The sequence below is a fragment of the Aotus nancymaae genome, unplaced genomic scaffold, assembly GCF_030222135.1.
Source record: "Aotus nancymaae isolate 86718 unplaced genomic scaffold, 86718_ANA_hifiasm-v0.15.2.pri h1tg000030l, whole genome shotgun sequence".
NCBI classification, from domain to species: domain Eukaryota; kingdom Metazoa; phylum Chordata; class Mammalia; order Primates; family Aotidae; genus Aotus; species Aotus nancymaae.
Window position 1 is genome coordinate 23,217,943 of NW_026988443.1, and position 21,025 is coordinate 23,238,967.

The 21,025-nt window shown below is 51.6% G+C and overlaps 1 protein-coding gene and 1 long non-coding RNA gene across 2 annotated transcripts in view; both read left to right on the top strand.

Moving 5' to 3' along the window:
- Nucleotides 1-21,025, top strand: part of ZFP90 (ZFP90 zinc finger protein) — a 110,021-nt gene that overhangs the window by 38,185 nt on the left and 50,811 nt on the right. The window lies entirely within an intron of this gene.
- LOC105706791 (uncharacterized) lies at nucleotides 1,645-17,375 on the top strand. The gene is made up of 3 exons (XR_001104921.1): nucleotides 1,645-1,886; nucleotides 12,345-12,649; nucleotides 17,121-17,375. It is a non-coding gene; the product is annotated as an uncharacterized LOC105706791 (long non-coding RNA).

Sequence of the window (21,025 nt, forward strand, 5' to 3'; positions counted from 1 at the left end):
TGGGTCTCTGTGGTGTGAAGCAGGCAGCGCCGGGGATGTGCAGGGAAGCCTGGAGGCCTGGGTCCCAAGTCCCTGCGCCACTTGCTGGGGGTCCATGAGACTCACTCCACCTTGCTGGGCTGATTCTGGACCCCGATCACAAGGGGCTGCAAATCCGTTTTCTCTCGCCTTCGATCTGGGCCTGCCGGGATTGAGACATGGCACAGACCCTCTGAGTTGGCTTTGGGAAGATAGATGGAAGCCGTTCCCTCTTGCTTCTCCAGTGCAGGCTGCAACTTGTCGGTCAGTTGATACCAAGTGTTATAGCACGTGAATCTTGACCCGAGATCTACAACAGGCCAGCTGGGAGAATTGCATTTGATTGTCAGGAATGTGATTATTCGGCCATTGGCCCCTGGCCTGTGAGCCACTCAAGAGTCTTGTCCTGTTCCTCGTCCTGTGGCACACCAGTGGGGCCCTCTTCTCCTTGTCCATCAAAGCCCTGAGTGAACACAGCCTGGCTGGTCAGGACTGGTGGGTGAACAAGGCCTTCGTGTTAGCCAGGCTACTGCAGCAGTAGCAGCCACAGGGCTGGGGGGGACTGTGCAGGTGCAGGGTCCATGCTCAGATAACGAAGGTGGGGAGTTCAAGGCCAGAGTGGAGGCAGGGGCCTTGGCTCTGCCCCAGTGCCAGGAGATAAGGTTTGTGAGGAGCTGGGCCGTGCCTGGCACAGGGTGGAGAGCTGCGGCTATATCTGCTATTCTCAGTCCAGGGCACTCCCCTGGGGCCTTGACAGTGAAGACTGGAGCCAGGCACTCAATGCGGGGCCAGCCTGAGGAACCTGGGGTGGAGGCTCAGTGAGGAAGGGTTTGGCTACAGCCCAGATGGTCAGCCTGGGGATCCCTGCACTGGGAGCATAGAGTCCTGTTAGCAATTCAGGTGGAGCCAGTGGGGTGCCTCTCATGCCTCCTGCAGCCCTGCTGGGAGGCCCCCTGGGATGGCTGCCACCTGCCTCAGGGGCAAAAGAATGCAGAGGAACCAGCGGGGTGTGCCCTGAGGAGGGAGGCTGTGATCTTTGTGTTTACTTGTACAGCAGACACTCCCCTAGACCTCCTGGCACCACCTGGTAACTACAGACATGGGGTGCACGGCCTGGGGGTGGTGTGGCTCTGCCGTAAGGCTCAGTCACTCCCTCAAAGATCCTCTGGGCCTTCCTCTGTGCCCTCCAGGTGCCACCTGGGCCCTGTAAAGAGAAGTGGCAGTGCCCCTGGCTGCATGCCCCTACAGAGCCATGGAAGGCGCCCAGACAGACAGTCTCTCAGCCCTCAAGCCTCCACTGGCCCACAGGGGAGGGAGGATGTCTTGGGGTTCCAGAGTGTCAGAGAAAGGAGCAGGTCAAATGAGTCACTGTCCTTGGCCTTCTTGATGGCCACCAAGCACTTCCAGCATCAAACTGCTTGGGGCTGTGGTCAATGTCAGACACAGGACAATGGGGAAGGGCGAGAAACCTGGGTGTGGGCCTCTCTGGACGGTGGGGTGAAGGGTGAGGCCCAACTGCCTGCAGCCTCCCTTGGGGCTCTTGCCAGCAGGAGCTGGGAGGTGGGACAGCGTGACAGGACCTGATAGGGAGTCACTGGGGAGCCCACTTTGGGTGCAGAAACAGACACTGCCCCACTTTATGAGGCCCCAACCATTCAACGGGGTAGAACCCATCTCCTGACAGGTTTGGAGTGGACTCATGGGAGACAGCACACATGACGTTAGCCCGGGCAGCTCCACCAGATCACTTACTCCTGGTACTACATGTGCATCCGTGCTCTGAGAGTGGCCACTACAGATGGCTGGAGGAATTCTCAGCACCTGGTACTGCCTGAACCAGGTGCCACCCAGCAGCTGGCCTGTCACAGGTAAGGGACTGAGCATGGAGGGGTGGTGGGCAGCACTCAAGCCAAGCACAGTGGGGGTCCTGGCACAGCCCTTGGACAGCAGCCTGCCCTCACAGAGGCCTCATGGTGGCCTGGGAACTCCCAGCATCCCAGGGGACGGACATCTGTATCTGGACCACTTGCCACTGGTGATAAAACACAGCATCATTAGTCATTGGGGAAATTGAAATGAAAAGCACTAGGTGCTGTCCCTACAACAGATGTGCCCCTCACAGCTCTGATCACAGAGCTGGGTGGTGGTGGAGGAGTCAAAGTCCTGGGCCCACTTAGTGTTCAGCTCTTCCTCTGCTCAGGAGGTGTCTGTGTCTGCCCAAGTGAGACAGGAATGGCCCTGTGTATTAGTCCGTTCTCATGCTGTTTATAATAAAGACATACTGCTATGAAGAAATACTTGAGACTAAGTAATTTATAAAGAAAAAGAGGTTTAATGGACTCACAGTTCCACATGGCTGGGGAGACCTCACAATCATGGTGGAAGGTGAAGGAGGAGCAAAGGCATGTTTTACATGGCAACAGGCAAGAGTGTGTGTGCAGGGGAACTGCCCTTTATAAAACCATCAGATCTCGTGAGACTTCTTCACTATCAGGAGAACAGAAATGGGAAAAATCCGCCTCCATGATTCAATTACCTCATACATACTAACTTCTCAGTTAATAGGGTAGCTAAGAAAAATTTATTAAAAAAAGAAAGATACATTTTAACTTTAGAATTTGGTTAGCTCTGGGGAGGACATTAGCAAAACAAACAATCAAAAACAAAACACTGAAAAGCAAATATTATGGCAAAATGTTAGCACTTGTTAAGTCTGAGATGTCTCAGTTAAATTACGGAGGTGTGCTGTATATTGTTTCCTGTAATTTTGCTTGAAATATTTCATATCTTAAAAACAGACCAAATGAACCTTAAGAACATTATGCCAAGTGTGTAATCCCAGCTACTTGGGAAGCTGAGGCAGGAGAATCGCTTGAACCCGGGAGGCAGAGGTTGCAGTGAGCAGAGATCATGCCATTGCACTCCAGCTTGGGCAACAAGAGCAAAACTCTGTCTCAAAAAAACAAAAAACAAAAAAAGGCTGGGCATGGTGGCTCATGCCTGTAATCCCAGTACTTTGGGAGGCTGAGGCAAGTGGATCACCTAAGGTCAGGAGTTCAAGACCAGCCTGGCTAACATGATGAAACCCTGTCTCTACTAAAAATACAAAAATTAGCTGGGCATGGTGGCAGGCCCCTGGAATCCTAGCTACTCAGGAGGCTGAGGCAGGAGGATCGCTTGAACCTAGGAGGCGGAGGTTGCAGTGAGCTGAGATCGTGCCATTGCACTCCAGCCCAGGCAACAAGAGCAAAACTCCGTCTCAAAGAAAAAAAATTATGCCAAGTGAAATAAGCCAAACTCAAAAGAACAAATACTATATGATTCCACTAATATGAGGTCCTAGAGTAGTCAAATTCATAGAGAAGAAAGTAGCATGATGGTTGCCAGGGGCAGGGGGAGTGGGGAGTTAATGTTTAATGCTACAGAGTTTCAGCTGGGGGAGGTGAAAAAGCTCTGGAGATGAATGGTCGTGACAGTTGAACAATAAGGTGAATGCACTGAATGCCTCCGAATTGGACACTTGCAAATGGTTAAAGTGAAAAGTTGCGTGTTATAGATATTTTACCACAATAAAAATAAATAAAAACAAACCAAAGCAGGCAAATCTCTAGAGACAGAAAGTAGATTCGTGGCTGCCTAGGGCTGGGGAGGATGCCAGGAAAATGGCCAAAGGGTGTAGGGTTTCTTTCTGGGTTAATGAAATGTTCTAATATTGATCGTGGTGATGGATGCACAGCTCTGTGAATACGCTAAAAGCCACTGGGTGGAATGCATTCAAGAGGTGCAGTGTGCGGTATGTAACTTAGATCTCAATAAAGCCCAAAGGGTGGGGAGATCCCTTCTGTGTCGGCTACTCTAATAGAAGCCTGTGATCTGTCTGGTTCGAACTGGGCTCTGCTGTGAGAGTCACGGAGTTATTAGGAGCCCCAAAGCCTCCCTGATGTCCGTCATCCCGTAACATGGGATGGGAACTCTGCCAGCCGGGCTCCCAGGGCCGGAGCCATTGCTACATCCACGGGGCTCTGGCAGGAAAGCAGAGTCGTAGCCTCTGCTGAATGAGGTTAATGAGAATCTGCTGCAGGCTCCAGGGGTTTTGAGGCTTAATTAATACTTGGCAAGGCCCTTGGTAATTGTGAAATCAAAGATTTTGTAAATGTGTGCAACGCTGGCCTTATTAGCACCAGCGAATTACGCAGGAGAAAGAAACCAGCCTTCTTATCGCTCACTTAGCTACCTAGTGGGGCTGGTCCCAGGGAGTCCAGGCCAGGCTGCCACTTGTCTTGCTTTCCAGGCTACTCCTAGAGTTGGGAGCTCCAGGGCAGCTACCCTGAGTGGCAGGCATGTCCAGATTCTCAGTGGACAGCAAGCAGAAGACCTCCACTTTGGGGATTTGGAGAGGCAGCAAGGCAGACCCCCTGCAGGAGTCTTGGTGATCGTCCCTCCAGGCCTAAAGAAGGACTCTCAGTGAGGGTGCCTGTCACCTTCCCAGATGGCTGGTCCTTCCTGTGTTAGATGTGCCTCTTTGGTCTAAGCACGACCCGGCTCTCTGGAGCCCTTCAGGGAGGACTGACACTGCCCCGTAGCCCAGGGCAGCCTGGTGCGGGAGCCATTCCATCTTGCCTTAGCTCTGGTCTTTCCTGCCTGCTGCCTACTTTCCACTTGGTCAAGAACCATCCCCCTCCAACACCTTCTACAGAAGGATCCTGTTCTCCCCAGGCCACAGGGCACAGACCCTCTCCTTGGAACCTCAGACTGTTACCGGGAAGGAATCCCAATCCAGACCCCAAGAGATGGTTCTTGGATCTCGCACAAGAAAGAATTCAAGGCAAGTCTATAGAGTAAAGTGAAAGCAAGTTTTTAAGAAAGCAAATAACCGTCTGGTGTGGTGGCTCACGCCTGTAATCCCAGCACTTTGGGAAGCCGAGGCGGGTGGAACACCTGAGGTCAGGAGTTCAAAATCACCCTGACCAATATGGCAAAACCTCATCTCTACTAAAAATACAATAATTAGCCAGGCATGGGGGTACATGCCTGTAATCCCAGCTCCTCAGGGGGCTGAGGCACGAGAATTACTTGAACCTAGGAGGCAGAGGCTGCAGTGAGCCAAGATCACACCCCTGCACTCCATCCAAAATAAATAAATAAATAAAGTCAAGTAATAAAAGAGTGGCTACCCAAAGACAGAGCAGCCCTGAGGGCTGCTGGTTGCCCATTTTTATGGTTATTTTTTGATGATATGCTAAACAAGGGGTGGATTATTCATGCCTTCCCTTGTTAGACCATATAGGGTAACTTCCTGATGTTGCCATGGCATTTGTAAACTGTTATGGCGCTGTTGGGAACGTAGCAGTGAGGACAACCAGAGGCCACTCTCATTGCCATCTTGGTTTTGGTGGGTTTTGGCTAACTTCTTTACTGCGATCTGTTTTATCAGCAAGGTCCTTATGACCTGTATCTTGTGCTGACCTCCTATCTCACCCTATGACTTAGAATGCCTAACCATCTGGGAATTTAGCCCAGTAGGCCCCAGCCTCCTTTTACCCAGCCCCTACTCAAGATGGAGTTGCTCTGGTTCAAATGCCTCTGACAAGACCACATCATTCTGTAAGCCAAGAGCCTCTCACACCAACACAGGGGCCCCCGTTGATGGCAAGAGTGTCTGGATTTCATGTGGAACCCTCCTCACTCTAACAGAGCCTCGCTGCCCTTGGATACTGACCACAAACCCATTTGTAACCACCGGGGTGGTTTTCTGGCCAGGGGAGTAGAAACTAGAAGGAGACATGGGCCAGGAGCCAGCATCTGTGGCCCCAGGTGCCCTCCACTCTGGGGCCAATAACCCTGGGGATCCTTTAATTTAGGAACCTTGGAGGCCCATGAACTTGAGGATCTGCAGCCCAAGGGATGTGTGGCTCGGGGTGTTCTCAACACAGGGGACTCATAGTCCCCAACCCCTGCTGACCCTGGGGACCTGTGACCCCTGGCCAGTTTCTGGTATGTTGGCTTTTCTAATCAACCCCCTTTGATGGGTACCAGTTGTGTGCACTGCTGCTGAGACACAGTGCAGCCTCCCCCATGTCGGATCCTGTTTCTGGGGACTAGTCCCAGCTGTCCCCATTTCCCCTAGGTATGCTGCATCTAAATGGATGTAACTCATCACTTCTGCCAGGAGGCTCTGAGGATCGTGAACATCATCCTCCACGTCAGCTGTCCCTCCTTCCCTCTCCCCTACTGGCTTCCTGTCTTCCTCAAACATAGCCAGCCATCATTTCTCTCTTCCTTTATCCAGGGCTTGCCAAACCAGATGGGGCTGAGCCCAGAGCCTGCTGGCTCCCTGCCGGAGTCATCCCTCCATAGGTCTCTTCCCCAGCCCTCTGGGGGAAGCAGTGTAGTGTTGTGGTTACACCAACAGACACAAGAGACAGGTTCCTAGGTTCAATCTGTCTCTGTCTCCTACCTGCTGCATGACCCTGGGCAAGTTGCTTAACCTCTCTGTGTGCCATCTGTACAATAAGGACAATCCTAATACTACCGCACATTGTTATTGAGAGGATTAAATGGGACTATTTATGAAAAATGCTTAGCATCGGGCTGGCGTGCAGTTAAGTAGCCAAGGAGGGTCAGCTGACAATAGTGCTGAACCGCCTGCCTCTGGATCTCCCAGAACACCCATCATCCACATCTAAGAATCTGTCCTAAGAGGGCAGCCAGGAATCTTGCCCAAGCCCAGGTGACCCCTGTCCACAACCTGCCCCCAGTCCTGCCCCCAGCCCCTTGCCCCTACAGAGGAAATGTGGTCCACAACTGAAGGATGCTGAAACTCTTTCCCCAAAACTTTATGGGATGTGCCTGGCAAGTGCCCCCCGCCCAGCCCTGCTAACAGCCTCACCCATGCCCCATGCCCCGCCCAACTGCCTCCCAGGGCCCAAGGGAGGGCTGTGAGGCTGCTTAATGAGAGGGCACAGGTCCTGCCTGAGTAGAACATCCCAGGGGCAGCTTGGAGAAGGCCAGCCTTCTTCTATCTATAGTTTAACTCCTCTGCCATTATGGTCCATCTGTCATTTGGGAGGTCTCTTATTATGTTTTCTCTATGTTCTCATCATGTTGATCGGTGGGAAAACAAATAAAAGGGAAAATCATGGGTGCTGTGGTTAGGAAAAACTACCGAGGGGAAGAGCAGGCTTTGTGTGTTCTCTGCCTTGATGGCATGTCTGGGGCGTCTCAGGGCATCAGAACCAGAAACAGCTTTTCCTGGGCATATTATAAGGGTATCATGGGGCAGTACACTCATTGCTATAGGAATAGACTGAAGCTTGAATCCTGGCTTTGCCATTGGCTCTCTGGGTGCCCTTGAGCTGTTCATACCTCTCCAGACCTCAGCCGTCTTGCCTTTAAAGTGAGAATAATGGGGCTGGATGGGGTGACTAATGCCTGTAATCCCAGGACTTTGGGAGACCGAGGTGTGTGGATCACTTGAGACCAGGAGTTTGTGGCCAGCCTGAGCAACATGGCAAAACTCCATCTCTACCAAAACAAAAAACAAAACAAAACAAAACAATAACAAAAAATTAGGCAGGGGTAGTGGTGCATGCCTATAGTCCCAGCTACTCAGGAGGCTGAGGTGGGCGGATCACTTGAACCCAGGAGTCGGAGGCTGCAGTGAGCTATGGTCACGCCGCTGCACTCCAGCCCAGATGATAGCAAGACTCATCTCAAAATGAATTAAGAATAAAATAAAATGAGAAGAATGGGTTGGCTCAGCCTCCTGGTGGGCTGAGATGCAGAGTCCCATGGTGATGACAAAGGATAGCTGAGCGGCAGGAGTGGGAGAGGCCGAGGCCAAGTCTGGCCTGCCCTTTGCACCCAAGACCCCATCCTCATGCCTCCTGGGGCCTAGGGAACAGTTGCCCCTCCCTCCATTTCTGTTCAGCAGTGTGACCACTGGTCTGGGAGGCAGGAGAGCCCAGAATGACAAGACCAAGATGAGAAAAGCAATGGTGTCTGAAATGGGGTACCCTGCAGCCTCCCATGGAGGCCGCCCTGAAACCAGTAGCTGGAGAGGTAGGGAGGGACAGCTGACGTGGGTCAGTGTGGTCACTGTGGGTCACCAAGATGCATGCCTAGATCTTCTTGCACATTTTAGGAGGGTGGCCTGACATTTTAAACTGGGAGGAGCAAAGGGCTCCGTGTCTTGTGGTCTGTGGTCTGTGCACATGGCAAGGCTGTGGTGGGTGGGACTCGTGGGCCTAGCTCTTGGCTCTCATCTGACCTCCTGTAGGCCAGCCTGCCTGCAGGGTGCCCATTCTTCACCCCAGAGATCTGGCTTGACTCCCCTCAAGCTGGGTGGGCAGGGTGGAGCAGACACTAGGGGTAGGCGGGTAGCCATGGTCATGCCCAGAAGCCATGGCTAGGTCAAGGTCACTCAGCCCTGGTCAATACTCAGGTCCTCAGGCCATGGGGATGGAAGCATCTTTGGAGATGGGCAAGGTGAGGAGGGGGTGCAGAGAGGGAAAGGCTGAGGAGGGTAGGTGGGAGGAATGGGTGGGTGCAGGTGCACTGTGGTTATACTGGAGCCCGACACCTGGGTTCAAGCCCCAGTCTGGTCAGTGTCCAGGTATGGTATAACCTTGGGCAGGATGCTTAATCTCTGTTTCTCCCTCTGTTCATCTGTAAAATGGGGATAATAATGGTCACTTGTGCCAAGAATCATTGAGAGGGGTAAGTGAGTTACATGTGAAATACTTAACTCCACATTTGCCACGTTGCCCAGGCTGGCCTCAAACTCCTGGGCTCAAGCGATCCACATGCATCAGCCTCCCAAAGTCCTGGGATTATAGGTATGAACCCCAGAACCATGCCTGGCACCTCCCAGCCCCCTGTTGCCCAGCCCTAGCTGGCCCCTCTCTGTGCCTCAGTGAGTAGATGAAGGACAGTCAGTCACCTGCAACCCCACCGCAAAGGACAGGGAAGGGAGTCCCAGCACTGGAGACTGGCAGTAAGACAGTGCAGGCTGCCAGCTGCTGTGGCTCTGCCTGGTTAGGTGGTGGGCACATGTAGGATTCAAGCCCCCCTCGCCTTCTACTGACATCTCTGCCTACGTTCCTCTGCTCAGGAAGGAGCTCTGGCCAAGTTCTCAGCCTTCCCCATGACCTTGCCCTCAGGGTCCTTGTTGGTGTGCATCGTGTCTGGTGCCCTGCTGTGTTGATTGGGACCCCCAGCGACCCTCTGGCACTTTGGCCATTTCTCTGAATGTCCCTGGTGAGGAGGTACCTGGACACCCAAGAAGCCACACACGGTGCCCTCCACACAAGATGCTGCCCCAGCTCTTGGCACCTGTGTCGGTCTGCAGACTTAGGGCTGTGCCCCTGCTCCGAGCAGAGTTGGATTCCAGTCCTGGCAGCATCACTGCTCAGAGGACTGGGGCCTCCAACAAGTAACTGGGCTTCTCTGAGCCCTCTCCTCTGACTGTGTGGGGATGATAATTCCTACCTCAAGGGTCGTTTGAGGGTTATTAGGGAGAACAAGTGGGGAGACCCAGCATGGAGTCTGGTGTGCAGTAGGTGCTCAGCTCCTCCCACAGGCCTCAGTGACTCATTGGGGTATCAAGGGGCCCTAAGACTAGTTTATAGCATGGCCTGCCAGTTTCACTTCCTTAATTTTGCACCAGTTCACCCCCGCTTTGCCCACTCCATCACCTCTGTCCTAGTTCAGGCATCTCCAGGCTGTCCTGGCGTCTCCACCCAACTCTCCATACTTACAGCTGGTTGTTGACAGGAAAGCCTTTCCCTAGAAGGGAGACAAAGGTTCCTTCTTCTCAATGGGGCAGGTGGAATTTAGGTTTTGTTTTGTTTTGAGGCGGAGTCTTGCTCTGCCGCCCAGGCTGGAGTGCAGTGGTGCAATTTTGGGTCACTGCAACCTCTGCCTCCTGGGTTTAAGCAATTTTCTACCTCAGCCTCCCAAGTAGCTGGAATTATAGGCGACTGCCACCATACCCGGCTAATTTTTGTATTTTTAGTAGAGATGAGGTTTCACCTTCTTGGGCAAGCTGGTCTTGAACTTCTGACCTCGTGATTCATCCACCTCAGCCTCCCAAAGTGCTAGGATTACAGGCGTGAACCACCATGCCCGGCCTGGAATTTAGGTTTTAACTCCCTTTGTAAGACCTACCCCAACATTCAGATTTCAAGTCAAGCCGGGTATCCCAGTAGGAAATAACTGGGACTCTCTCCCAAGAACTGGGGTTTGTAAGTCCTGAGGACATGAGTCATAGGTTAGCAGCCTCCTCTCGCCTGCAGCCTCTAGAACAGCACTGGAGATAGAGATGCTCAGTAATAGCTCTGCCTCGCCCTGTCTTTCCCAGGCACTTCACCAGCCTCTTGAGTTGCCAACAGTAGGCTCTATTAACAGGGGATGTTTCACATCAGCACTAATGAAGGGTAATGCCCAGAGCGGGGTTCCCCAGATGCCGGGACATGGACTCCTCTCAGATTATTTGATGATTGAGGGGCAGTTGCCCCAGAAACAAATAATCTCCTTAGATAACTGTCTTAGAAGTGATTGATCTTGGGGACAGAAGGAGGATACCGGTAGAGGGAGAGACTTCTTTTCTCTCTGCAGATGTTTGAGAGACCTCTGGATTCTGAGATTTGTGATCAATTACCCCATTGAACGTTTTAGCACTGAAAATCTTGCATCCCAGGAAACCCCTCAGACCCAGGCAAAGCAAGACGATTGGGCTACCCTATGAGGGGTTGCCTGGGTGGTTCTAGTGTGGGGACACAGCTGCCCACGCAGAGGCTGAAGGAGCAGGGAACTAGATAATAGAGCGGGCTGCTGTTGGCTGGGAGGGGTTGGTGGCAGCAACTCAGGGTGATCACAACAGTGGCTAAAGGCAAGCCATTTCTGGGGCTTTGACTTTGAAAAGCCCTGACATCTGCCAACAAGCCCTGTCAGGACTGATCTGTCAGCCCCAGGCAGAGAGAATCCCTTCTGGAAGCCAGAAAGGGGCCTCGGGGTGGTGGCTGGAGAGGCTGAGCATGCTGATCCGAGCAGCCACCTCCGAGTTGCAGGCAGCAGAGGCAGTGTGGTGGCTGGAGAAATGGCAAATGTGGCTGACACTCAGGTAAGGCCCCCAGAATGTCCCAGACACTGCTGGGGAGTTCGCCTGCATGGGGTGCTAAACACAGCCTGGCCCTAGTGGGGACTGCTGCCTCTGGAATTGACACAGAGGTTAAAGCAGAACATTCAACCAATTTTCAAAATTTTGGATAAATTATTTTTTAGTGAAGAAAAAATTTACTCCACTTTCTAAGAAGAGTCCTCAAGGGAGAACATTGTCTCCAAGGCACCAACTTCCTCAAAAGGAAAATTCAGGAGAGGCTCTTCCCTCTAAGCCCTGTTGTAATGGGAAGCTCATAATTCACATATTATCCTAGACATGGGGGCTCATAATTTACATATTATCATAGACATACCAAAGAAAGGGAACACTATGACTGATACAAGACTTAGCGGTAACCGGCCGGGCGCAGTGGGTCACGCCTGCAATCCCAGTACTTTGGGAGGCCAAGGTGGGTGGATCACCTGATGTCAGGAGTTCAAGACCAGCTTGGCCAACATGGTGAAACCCTGTCTCTAATAAAAATACAAAAATTAGCCAGGTGTGCTGGTGGGTGCCTGTAATCCCAGCTACGCAGGAGGCTGAGGCAGGGAATTGCCTGAGTCTGGGAGGCGGAGGTTGCAGTGAGCCGAGTCTGTGCCACTGCACTCCAACCTGGGCAACAGAGCAAGACGCCATATCAAAAAAAAAAAAAAAAAAAAAAAAACTTAGTAGCAATCAAGGAGAGATTATCTGGGCATTTCTGAGTCTTAAATTTGGGAAAAAGTCCCTCTAAGCCTTAGTGTCTCCTTATGCAAGTTAGGATTGATTTGTCATAAATCGTATGTGTATAAAAGAAAAGTGTCTGGCACACTTCACTGCTATGTGAGGGCACCTGGGGGCTCATTCTGGCTGCTGAGAGAAAGGCTGGCAGAGGTGCCAATGGGGCAGTGGGGTGGCTTTTCCCACCTCTGATGACAGGGTTCCCATTGTTTTAGTCCTGGTTTTGTGGGGACCTGACTTTGCCAGGTGTGACCCTGCAGGGCAGGGACTAGCTGTGCCTTGTCCACTTGTGCAGTGCCTGTGCCCGGGCCTGGCATGAATAGATGTCCCATGAATGCTTCTAGAATCTTACTGAATGATTCCTGCAGCCCTGTACAGTGACACACTTAAGTGACAGGCATCCACAGTTCTGTTGGTAACGGCTTTCTTCCTGGCCACCTTACAGTGAGGCCTGTGGAAGAAGACACGTGCCACTCTGGGCCCAGGACCCCTCATCCAGCCAGCTCCATGGATCCCAGGGCTGTCTCGATCTATCCAGAGCCCCAAAGCCACCTGTGGACAAGCATGCCTGTTTCTCCCTCCCTTTGGTTCCTTCCCTCTGCTCATCCTGGTGGAGCACTCATTGGCCAGTCAGTGTCCTTGGTGCTGGGGACACAGCAAGTCCACGAAACAGGCAAGGACCCTGATTGGAAAGCAGCCTATTGAGGTGCACAGAGAGAGAAGTTGGTCTTTGCTTCTGAGAGAGAGAAGGTAAGGGGACTCAATTGCAATTTACCCAGGGTTGTGAACATTCACTTCCGGGATCTTCTGCTGTGCATTCCCACTTCCATTGGTCCACTCTTCCACATTTGATGTGGGTGTCTGTCCTTCTTCCATGCAGCTCAGGGACTTCGCCCCCTCTCCCAGCTGCAGAGACAGGCCTTGATAGACTGATACTCATCAGCATGTCCCAGCCACCTGGCCACTGTGGTTGACTAAGGGACGGGCACCAGACCTAATTGGGACCAATCAGACTCACAGGACTTTTGATGGGCCCCTGGGAAGATGCTTTCTTATTTATTTATTTATTTACTGAGTCTCATTCTGTTGCCCAGGCTGCAGTGCAGTGGCACAATCTCGACTCACTGCAATCTCCGCCTCCCAGGTTCAAGCAATTCTCCTGCCTCAGCCTTCCGAGTATCTGGGATTATAGGAGCCCACCACCACGTCCAGCTAATTCGTGTATGTTTAGTAGAGAAGGGGTTTTGCCATGTTAGCCAGGCTGGTCTCAAACTCCTGACCTTAAGCGATCATCAGCCCCAGTCTCTCAAAGTGCTGGGATTACAGGCGTGAGCCATCAGACCCAGCAAGGGAAGATGCTTTCTTGATCATTTGGAGAATCCACCTGGAGAAGGAACTCCTGGTTCTTCTGGGCAGTCAGAGGGTGAACCAGGGTTTGGAGCACCTTTGACCCCTTTGCTGTGTTGGGCACGGCAGGCCTGGGGATAAAGCCCATAGCCCAAGGCAGGCAGGTGGAAAGAATTCCAGAGCAGCATCAACAGTGCCCTGCCTGAACCTCAGCTGGGCCTTCAAGACTCTTTGGTTCCATGGGATACCCCATTTCCTTTAGCTTGTGCTATTTTGGGTCGAGTGTTCTGTAAGCTGCAACTGAGAAGATGCTAGCTGATCTCACTAAAGAGGAATGTCCTTTCAGGTCACAGGATCAGGACTGAGGCAACCTGGGCTTGGGAGAAGGACCAGGCAGTTGATTGGTGATTCCCATTCAGGAACCAATATCCTTGTGCCCAGGGGCTGTGGGAAGGGGGATCTCAATGCAGGCAGAGGAGCAGCAGGTCTGGAGCAGAGAGGGATGATCATGTCCAGGGCCCTCACTCTCAGCTCAGCTGGAGGCTCCCTTCATAGAATTCCACCTGCCTGGTAAATGCAGAATGCAGTCCACTTAAAGAAATCAGAGCAGCTGCCACGTCAAAGCAGAAAAGATGTGTGGAGGTGGGCGGAGAGGAGGTGGGTAATTATGCAGGAAAAATAGTTTTCTTGATATTCTTCTGGAAATATGCGTGGAACAGAGGGAACAGCGGGAGAGATGACAGGCAAGGAGAAAATGTATGAATAGAAGGCATGCATAGTGTCTCTCCAAAGGTAGACAGAGGCAGTGCTGCTTTAACCACAGCATCCTTTTGTGGGGAGCACCTGGGACTCCATGGGACACTTCTGCAGGTACTCAATGGGGGACTTTATCCACGGGTCCACTACAGGATTTGCTGGGAATGATTGAGCCTTTCTTCACTCTGTAATCCTAGCACTTAAGGAGACAGAGGTGGGAGGATCACTTGAGGCCAGGAGTTCAATACTAGCCTAGGCAACAAAGTGAGATCCGGTCTCTAAAAAAAAAAAAAAATTTTTTTTTTAATTAGTCAGAAAAAAATGAGTAGGAGGGGGGCGAGGGATAAAAGACTACACATTGGGTAGAGTGTGGACTGCTTGGGTGATGGGTGCATCAAAATCTCAGAAATCACCACTAATGAACTTATCCCATAACCAACACCATTTGTTCCCCAAAAACCTATGGAAGTTTTAGAAGAAAATAGCCAGGTGTGGTGGCATGTGTCTGTGGTCCCAGCTACTCTGGAGGCTGAAGTGGGAGGATGGCTTAAGCCCAGGAGTTCAAGGCTACAGTGAGCAATGATCATGCCACTGTACGCCAGCCTGCATCACAGAGCAGGACTCTGTTGAGAGAGAGACACACAGAGCATGCCGGGATCTCCCCATGCCACCTCTACGCCCCCTTAGGAATCTGTGCACAGAACGCATGTACTCTGCATGCCCAAGTAGCAGAGAGGCACCCCAAACTCTGAGAAGCAGCTCCGAGGTTGTGAACATTGAATGCAGATAATTATCCAGCTGTGAGGAAGCTGAACATTTCTTAGGGCTATTTCTGCATAATTATAAATATTTGAGAATATTAAACTCCCAGGTTACATATTGAGGGTATTGTTTGAGTAGCAGTTGGCTGCAGAGCTGGAAACACAAACATCTTTTCATTCCTCCCTCCTGGTGTACTCAGGATATGTTATGGGATTCAAAAGAAAAAGCTGCAGTTGAGAAAAAAAAAAGCACCAACAACCTGGAAGCAAACTCAGTTGCTAATATTTCTAAATAGTTTTAAATCAAAGAGGAGGAATGTGACCACTTTAGTTAATTGTGCTGGGTTTGTGATGCATTTTCTTTATGGTTTAGGAAAGCAATTACCACGAAACAACCTACTTGTGCCTCCGATGTGATAAAATGTTTCCTCTAATAGGGCCGACATGCCCAGCAGTAGGCCTTTACAAGCACTCAGTGCTTCAGGAGGCATTTTCACATGTGGGCTCCTTGGGGTGCAGTAAGAGCCCATGACTCACTCCCTAGGGACCTGTCATGGTACAGGAGGTTCTTTTTTGAGATGGATTTTTGCTCTTGTCGAACAGGCTGGAGTACAAAATGCGATCTTGGCTCACTGCAACTTCCACCTCCCGAGTTCAAGCGATTCTCCTGCCTCAGCCTCCTGTGTAGCTGGGATTACAGGTGCCCGCAACCACGCCTGGCTAATTTTTGTATTTTTTAGTAGAGATGGAAGATTTTGCCATGTTAGCCAGGCTGGTCTCGAACTCTTGACCTCAGGTGATCCACCTACCTCTGCCTCCCAAAGTTCTGGGATTAAGGCATGAGCCACTGCGCCATGGGGTTCTTAATAGGAGATGGGTCTTTCCAAGCAGAAGCTGGTGTCTGGTCTGTGAGTGGAGGCTCTGCTGCCCTGGTTCTGTCCAGGGTCCCATGTGGTGAGCCCAGGGTCCTGTCCAGACTCCCATCCTCACACTTGGTCACCCCATCTTGTCCTCCCACACACTGAAGTCTCATATCTTCTCACCCACTCCCCATGTGCTGTCCTCCATACCCTGGAAAGCAGGGACCATCTGTTACAGACACAGCCTCTCCTTTCATCTCCTGCTTTGTAGGTGTCCCCTGCTGGCCACAGCTTCCCCACATCCCCTAGGAGTTGCTGTCCCTTCTCCAGACCCCTCAATATCCCTGGAAACCACTGCTCAATAGGTGCCTTTGAACAATTCCAGCCCCCACTCACCCCTTCCCTGCTGCCCCAGTTTTTGAGGCTCCTGTTTGCTGTTCTCTCTTCCCAGCCCTTGCTCTGGGGCTTGGCTCACCTTTTCTCTCCCCAACTTTTTCCCAGACTGGAGTGCAATGGCACAATTTTGGCTCACTGCAACCTCTGTTTCCCAGGCTTGAACCATCCTCTTGCCTCAGCTTCCCAAGAAGGTGGGACCACAGGTGTGCACCATGTCGCTCCATGCCCGGCTCATTTTTTGTAGAGATGGAGTCTCACTATGTTGCCCAGGCTAGTCTTGAACTCCTGGGCTCCAGCCATCTGCCAGCTTCGGCCTCCCAAAGTGTTGGGATTACAGGCGTGAGCCACTGTGCCCAGTCTTCCCCACCCCCGCTCTCCGCCGCTTTTTTTTTTTTTTTTTTTAAGAGACAGAGTCTCACTCTGTGACTCAGGCTGGGGCGCAGTGGCATGATCATGGCTTACTGCAGCCTTGAACTCCTGGCCTCCAGCAATCCTCCCACCTTAGCCCCCAAAGCACTGGGATTACAGGCAGACACCTAGCCCCTTCCTCAACTCAAGGACCTGCCTTCATCTTGGGTAACTGTGATGGGTAAGAACGACCCATGTCACTGTCCAGGTCACCAGCTTCCTTGGTCCCTCTCCATTCCCTGCCACATCCAAGCTGCCATGTCCAGCCCTGTACAGTCTTGGCCTTTAGGATGACACCTCTGCACACCTAGCACCCTGTGTCTCCCTCACCTTTGGCCACCAGAAGAGGCCTCTGGTCTGCAGCCCCAAGGATTTTTTTGTCCCTTCATTTCCGGCTGGACCCTGTGGCCATCCCATTGCCTCCCTCTCAGGCTCCTGAACCCCATGGTCTCCATCCATCCGTCACCCATGATGCTGCCGTCTAAGGGCTCTGCCTGGTGGAGATCTGCTCCCTGGTGACCCTACCAACCGATCCTGGGGGGAACCCCCGCCCTACAGTCTCTGGCTCCCCAACTCCCAGCCCTAGCCTCCATCTCCAGTTCCTAGGTCACAGTGAGACGCCAGTGTAGACGAGTAAATGTGCAAAACCAGAACTTCATTTCCCAACCCAAACACCCATCCCTCTCCCCGCAGATGCTGGCAGCTGGCAGGGGGCGTCCTCTGAGACCCTCCGGAGAGCGGCCCCGCTTGGCTCCGCAGGTTTGCGGTGGGCGGTGAAAGTATCTGCTGACAAATCACCCAACGTCGGTTTGGAAGCCCAAGGTCCCGTACAAACGTGGGACAAAAAAAAAACCTGTCACGAAGGCCGCGCTACGCGTCCAGCCGCCTGCGCCGAGCGCCGCTCCAGTTCACTGTCCTTTGGTAGGGGAGAGGGAGGAGGCTCGGGAACCAAGGAGACGAATCCAGGTGGACCACTCGGATACGAAGTTCTCCCGCCCGGACGCCACTGGCCGGGGCGTCGAGGGAGCGCGGGCCCCGGGCGCCCCCTGGAGGTTGTACGGGCCTCGGCCGCGCAGCGCAGACCGAGGAGGGCGCCGGTGTCATTAAGAACTCCAGCTGGTCAACTGAAAACACACCTCCCAAAAAACCGTCAAAGGGCAGGGACAGAAGCATTTGAAATGAAACATCAGGGCCAGGCGCCGTGGCTCACTCCTATAATCCCGGCACTTTGGGAGGCCGAGGTGGGTGGATCACCTGAGGTCAGGAGTTTGAGACCAGCCTGGAAACATGGTGAAAGCCCGTCTGTACTAAAAATACAAAAATTAGCTGGGCATGGTGGCGGGCTCCTGTAATCCCAGCTACTCGGGAGGCTGAGACAGGAGAATCGCTTGAACTCAAGAGGCAGAGGTTGCAGTGAGCTGAGATGTCGCCATTGCACTCCAGCCTGGGCGACAAGAGCAAAACTGTCTCAAAAAAAAAAAAGGAAAAAAAAAAAGAAACGAAAGTGTTTAGTAAAACGTCAAGCTGATATTGACATGGACAGGATCTGTTGCAAGCCCTGGCACAGGACAGACAGCTCCTTTAATCTCATAAACAATGCTACTAGAGAGGGGCAGATTATTCCTATTCTACAGATGAGTGAACTGAGGCACAGAGAGGCTAAGTGACTAGGTCAAGGCCACACAGTAAGTAGCAGGGCCAGAAGCCCAACCAACAGCCTGACACCAAATTCTATGGCCTTACTCACTACATGAGACCAATTCTTAACATAATGAAAAACGTACACTGGCTAAAAACCAAAGTGTAAATGGAAACAATTCATTCAATAAACGGAGGGAATCCAAGATGGAGGATTCTGCACCTACTGATGGGCCAAGCCAGAGCCTCGGTGTGTTTCCATCTGTGCTCCCTTCCAAGGTCCAGGGTCGTGCTGTCTTACCAGACCTTGGAGGTACTTGGAGTTTGAAGCAAGCTTCCCTTCTGTGAGCCCCCTTGTCTCTTGGCCTGGGGTAGGAGGGCCAGGCTGTAGCATCCTTTCCTCCAGAGACAGAAGCGTAGAGGTGAGGTTAGAGGGAGGTCACCCCAGGGAGGTGAGCCCCATCCTCCCCCAGTGCCTGCCACCTTCCTCCTTGCTTTGGCCAAAGGGCTATTTTCTGCCCCACTGGTCTGGCCTCATCATTTCCCTTGTAGATTATACAACTCACTCTCTAAAAGCCACTTGTATTTCATAAGGTGGTGAACTGCTCTGTAGTTCCTGCTGAAAATCTTCTGTTGATTCCCGGGTTCTCCCGGGTTCAGCTGGGCTCTTTTGAGTCCTGCTTAGGCCACCTTAAGAAGGGCTGCAGGCTGGGAGTGGTGGCTCACGCCTGTAATCCCAGCACTTTGGGAGGCCGAGGTGGGAGGATCACTTGAGACCAAGAGTTGAGATTAGCCTGGCCAACCTGGCAAAACCTCATCTCTACTACAAATACAGACATTAGCCAGGCGCAGTCATGAGCGGCTGAAGTCCCAGTTACTCACTCAGGAGGCACGAGAATTGCTTGATTCTGTCAGGCAGAGGTTGCAGTGAGCAGAGATGGCGCCACTACACTTCAGCCTGGGTGACAGAGTGTGCCCCTATCTCAGAAAAAAATAAAATAAAATGTAAAATAAGCAAATAAAAATCAGCTGTACATGTTGGTACATACCTGTGGTCCCAGCTACTTGGGAGGCTGAGGTGGGAGGATTGCTTGAACCCAGGAAGTTGAGGCTACAGTGAGCTGTGTTAGCAACACTGCACTCCAGCCTGAGTGACAGAGCAAGACCCTGTCTCAAAAAAAATTTTTTTTTTAAAGAAGGGCTGAGCTTGCTTTCAAGATGAGTGCAACAAACTGGGACAGAGCCTGGACCAGAGGCAGTAGAGAGTGAGGCTCACTCTGGGGGCCGGCTGGTTACTCCAGCGCTCTCCCAGAGTCACGTGGTTGCTTTCTGCCCTCTCTTCTCCTTTCAATTCCTGCACCAGCTGCTAGTCTCCTCATTGCGGGAGTTCCTCTTTCATGTTCCTGAGCCAGCCCATCTATTTTTCTGCCAAGGCACATGATACATCTCTGGATTGTCTGCCTTGGGTCCTGATTCCCTCAGTGTCTATCAGCAAGGCCGAGAAGGCAAGGCACTAAGGTGGCCGGCTCGAGACTATCCCTTCAGTGGGTACTGTGGGTGATGCACTGCACCATTAGACAGTCCACTGCAGTCTTCAGACTCTTCTTCCTGTTTATTCATACTTGCATTTCATTTGTTGACCTTTGTTATGGTTGCCTAGAGGTCTTTTAAGGGTACTTAAAAATGTCTTAGGTACCCACCCTTGTTCACCGTAGAGGCTGGCTACCCAGAAACCTGGCAAGAGAGAATCATTCATAGTTAAACAAACAGGAAGTCATCTCTTCCTCCTTCTTTAGTCTCACCTTTCATTTAGAAAAAAAGTAGGGAGACCATACTTAATAAACACCATCCATTAGATTAGATCAACGGGCTCCAAACAATGTGTTTCTTCTAGAAACAGTATCTCCTGGTCTCACAGGAGAGCATGTGGTCAGGAGGAAATTGAATAAAGCCTTTTAATCAGCTGCAGTAGTATTTGAATCATTTAATTTAGAATCTGACAACCACAAATTACTTTATTTTTCTGGGCAATTTTAGCCAACCAGGAGAGCTAAGCTAGTCCAGCTCATGCTTAATAAATGATGGTGGCTAGTTTGGGGAAGAGGTTTTTTGAGGCTTTTCAAAAATAATCAAAAACAATCTGGGCGCAGTGGCTCGCGCCTACAATCCCAGCACTTTGAGAGGCTAAGGTGGGTGGATCATCTGAGGTCAGGAATTCGAGATAAGCCTGACCAATGTGGTGGAACACTGTCTCTACTAAAAGCACAAAAATTAGCTGGGCATGGTGGTACGTGCCTATAATCTCAGGTATGAGGGAGGCCGAGGCTGGAGAATTGCTTGAACCCGCGAGGTGGAACTTGGCCAAGATCGCACCACTGCACTTCAGCCTGGGTGACAGAGTAAGGCTCTGTCTCACACACAAAAAAAAAACAAAACAAAAAACAAGGCCGGGCACGGTGGCTCACGCCTGTAATCCCAGCACTTTGGGAGGCCGAGGCAGTGGATCACAAGGTCAGGAGTTCAAGACCAGCCTGGCCAAGATGGTGAAATCCCAGCTCTACTAAAAATACAAAAATTAGCTGGGCACGGTGGCAGGTGCCTGTAATCCCAGCTACTTGGAAGGCTGAGGCAGGAGAATCGCTTGAACCCAGGTGGCAGAGGTTACAGTGAGCCGAGATCACGCCACTGCACGATCAATAGAGTCTGGGCTATAGAGTGAGACTCCATCTCAAAAAAAAAAAAAAAAAAAAATTAAAAACAATGTCTCACATCATGTGTGCCTGACATGAATTATTTGACACACTCCTTTCTCATCTCTCTGTGGCTATAGAGTGAACCCTTGGGGTGGAATGAGGCAGGACATGTGGCAGGGAGCTGTCATCTCTGCTGCTTGTGCTTTTTATTCCTGGCTCCAAGTTCTCATGGCCACAAAAACAAGTCAAATCAAATTAGACACCAGA